Source organism: Chiloscyllium plagiosum, unplaced genomic scaffold, assembly GCF_037043375.1.
Source record: "Chiloscyllium plagiosum isolate Xiang-an unplaced genomic scaffold, Cpla_swu_hap1 HiC_scaffold_41, whole genome shotgun sequence".
Lineage (NCBI taxonomy): Eukaryota > Metazoa > Chordata > Chondrichthyes > Orectolobiformes > Hemiscylliidae > Chiloscyllium > Chiloscyllium plagiosum.
This window is the reverse complement of record NW_028270179.1, coordinates 4031764-4036042: the sequence shown is the minus strand read 5'-3', so window position 1 is coordinate 4036042 and position 4279 is coordinate 4031764.

Below are 4279 nucleotides of genomic sequence, written 5' to 3'. Positions count from 1 at the left end.
GTTTTCACTGTAATAACACTTGAAGTCGCAGTATTTCAAGTTTAAATAAAAACCACTAGGAAGTCAGATGTGATAAAACAGGATAAGCAAGTAGGTAGGCAATGAAAGCATAGATAACGCAACAGAATCACAGATGGTGTTTTAGAAGAAAGTTGCAGACCTCGTTAAAGAATGTACCTGTGTGGATTTGTTTTCAACATTTGAGCAAGGAGGATTGGGCTAAATAAATAGTGATATTGGAGCAAGTCAATATTTGAAAGTGAGAAATGAAGAGAGATGCAATTCAGAAAAAAAGTTACCAGAAAAAAAGTGGTAATATGTGAAGTTCTGGTGAGAGAGGCAGTTTTCCGTTGAATAGAGCAAGTTAGGAAAATAAGATGAAAAGTGCAGATGAAATTGTAAGAATGATAAATAAATTCTCTGTTCAAGGCATAAAGTTTAACACCGATAATGACATAGCTAGATCACAGGTGGGAATGATGCCGGTTGTGATCGAAAAGCCAATGGAAAAACGGACAACTGAGATGTTAGAGGAGGTACACCCTGAAAAGTTTCCTGACTGCTTGTCAGCAGAGTTGCAAAACCGCATGTTGAAACGGAAGGGGAAATAAAAGAATAAAGACAAGACAGTTAACGTTCAGTTGTCCGCAGCTCTGTATGATCAAACAGTTGAAAAGAAAAAAAAGAACAAGTGGAGGTGAAAGAGGACTTTTTTAGTTCTGAGAAGTTAACTGAACTACGACAGAGGAAGCACCTGATGAAGCATTTGATCCTAAAAGCAGACTGAGAAGAAAACTCTGAGTTTACGTCAGAATTTTATTATCATAAAAATGAAGTCTTGAGGCAATGGGGATCATTACATATTCAGGTGGATGAAAAATGAGCAGAAACTCTGCAACTTGTATTCCCGTAGGTTACAGAAAGGAGATGTTGTTCTCAGCATATTTCTTCACAGTAATTGGTCATTTGGGAGTTAGGAAAGCACAAGTCAAAATTGTAAAAAATCAACATAGTTTTATTAGAATGAACTGAACATAGCAATTCTTGAATTTTGCCGGCGACGTCACCTGTGTCAAGTTATGAAAATATTTGAAATAATGAGATGACCAACACCTTGAATCCTGATTCCAGCATTTGATGAACCGTTTACAAGATTGTTAATCAATTGCGTAGGAAATTTCCCCACAATGGGAAGAAGGAATAAATAATTATTCACTGTATTGAACGTGTTGACTGGATTATGATGTCATTCCATTATGCATTTTCAAAGCTAAAAGGAAGCAGAGGAGGTACCTTTCTTAAACTAGATACGGGCAATTCACCGAAAAACAATACGATCAACAGTCTAATTTTACATTAAAGTTATTCAAGAAATTTATGGATAACTCAGAATTAATACTACTTAAATCAATTGCTTCACATTCAGAATCACAGGATACATTAACACAGTGACATCAATCTTTAAAGAAAATGTGGAATGTCTGTTGTCAAGAGTATCAGAGGATAGCTAAAAAATAATTCCATTTGTAATTTTTGAATTTAGCGATGCACCTAATGAAACAACTAAATTCAGTCCATTTAAATTAGTTTTGGGCCATGAGGTGAAAGTGCTACTTAAATGACTTAAAGAAAAATTGGCGAATCATCATACAGAGCCTACATTTTTGGAGTTTGTGCCTGATCTCAGGAAGAAACCGAATTGAACGGAGAATTGGCAAGATAGTATTTAAAGTTTTACAACATATCATGAAACAACAAGCAAACAGTAGATCGAAAATTCGAAGATTGGCCAGTGAAGATAAAGTGATAGAATTGCTTCCTGCGGAAGGTAAAAATTTAAAAGCAAGATATAGAGTGCCTAATCAAATTATTCGATAGGAACACCAGTAGACATAAGACTCCTAAGGTGTATTATTTGAATATGTTCAAAGAGTATTTTGATAAGGAAGAAGAGCAAAAGGAGAATATGTTATCTCTTACTACTCAGCCTAATGATCTAAGTTCAGACGATTCTGAAGTTGACCTCCCTCAATTGAATTTGAACAATGAGGAAGCTTTCAGAAACTGGAAAAAAGCTTCCTGAGAAAAATCAAAATGTACTAAAAGATGAATTGCAATCATACGGAGATAATTGTGGGAATACGCTGACAAGTACTAGACTGATTATGCACCTTGTAGGTATCGGCAATGCCCTTCCAATGAAGCAACATCATCGTGGTTTGAACCCTCTCAAAATGGCATTAGTTCAAAAGAGATTAACAGGATGCTCAGAGACGACACAATTTACCTCAGTTACATCAGATGCAGCTCTCCCACAGCGATATTACCAAAGCTAGATGGTAACAAAAGGCTCCGTGTGAACTATCGAAAAGTCAATGCACTTAGAAAATTTGATTGGTACTATATTGCACAAATATAATGTGAAAATGGCAAAAGCAATTTACATATTTAAGCTTACATTCTCAGACAATAATTGCATGTACCTTTATCGGAAAAAGTGAAGGAAATTTCGGCATTCGTGAACCCAAATGGACTTTCTCAATTTAAAGTCACGCTGATTATAATGAAGACTTCACCGACCACATTTCAAATGATAACCAATAATGATAATTCGGGTTACACAATTGTCTAATTTAGATAGAAAATCTGGTGATTTTCCTCATACACGGAAGAAAGTTTTAGAGCATGTATTAAAACTATGTAAGGAACTTTAGACGACGAACTTGGTGATAACCCTAAAAGGGAATTCACAAAAACTAATATCATGATCCTAGATCGTATCATTAAACATGGACAAATGATTCCTTGGAAATTGAAAATAAATGTAATTAGTAAGCTTCCTAAGCCTTTAACACAGAGCGAGTTACTGCAATTCCTGGACCTAAATCCTTTTCACTGATCATTCTTATGAATTTTAGTAGCGTTGTTGTTCAACTGACTGACTTGTTGAACACCTGCCGAAAATTTCAGTGACTGAAGCGTGTCAGATGACATTTGAATCCCAAAAGCTGTGTTGAGCACCTGCCCGGTGTTTGCAAAAAGCAATTGCGCAAAGTCAGTGAAAGTATTAAATATTTGGAGTGATGTGATTGTAGTGTCTGTGGTGTACACTCACAAGATAGTATTGAGAGACCTTTGGAATGTATTCGAGAAAGTTGCATAGTCATCAAAAGAAATATTCCATCATTGAAAACGAGACGTTGAGTTTGGTGCTGCCATTACAAGTTGTTGGTACGTGTATGGAATGGGCTGCCAGAGGAAGTGGTTGAGGCCGGTACAATTGCAACATTTAAAAGGCATTTGGAGGGGTGTATGAATAGGAAGGGTTTGAAGGGATATGGGCCAGGTGCTGGCAGGTGAGACTAGATTGGGTTGGCATATCTTGTTGGCGTGGACGGGTTGGACTGAAGGGTCAGTTTCCATGCTGTATATCCTTATGTGTCGATGACACTATATAACTGAGACAAGTGTGTGTACTGATGAGAACCCCCTAGTTTCTTCAGATAAATTTAAGGTTAAACACCAGATTGTTGAGATGAGTTATTTTATTACATCCATTCAATTTTTAAATTATCTAGTTGGCAGGTTTGTTGATACTTCATCATCACTTTGGTGAAGGAAAATGGAAGTGTTCGAGGTGGAAGAAGCAAACTGAAATGAACTGTATTATTGACTGTGTTTGTATCATTGACTATTTATCGCATTATTGACGTGCAGGGTTAATACTGGATAGACACACATTCATATAATGTAGAATACTAATAGTGTGGGTGTAATGACTTTGAAAATGTAGCCAACTTTGTATGCTGATGTATGTTTCTTTTTAAGTGGATATGTGACGGTAGTGCGTCTTTAAGAGCGATGTGTTGTGTCCTGTTTCTCTGGCAGATTTGCATTTCCACACTGGTGCCAGAATATCTGTTTCACGCAGGCAGTTAGTTAACAGGTTGCAATTATCCACGGTATGTTTTCATTAAAATTTAACAAAAGAAGCATGAATTTGCGGTGTCAGGACCGATGCAGACCTTTGAAGGCTTTTCGCATTTTTTGCACTTCATGAGAAGGTTTCTGCTACTGCACAGCTAAAACCTAGTGTTCTCGACTGGAGGGACGGCTTACTTAGCGAGACTTCCTCTTAAAGCCCAAAAGGGACAGCTTGTTTCTTTTTTCTATGCTGCAGAGAGAATAATACCTGTTTTATGAAATTGTCTTCCGACAGGTGTCTTTATAGAACTTTGTCTCCATTGGAACACGTGATGATTCGTGATTAAGTAACACC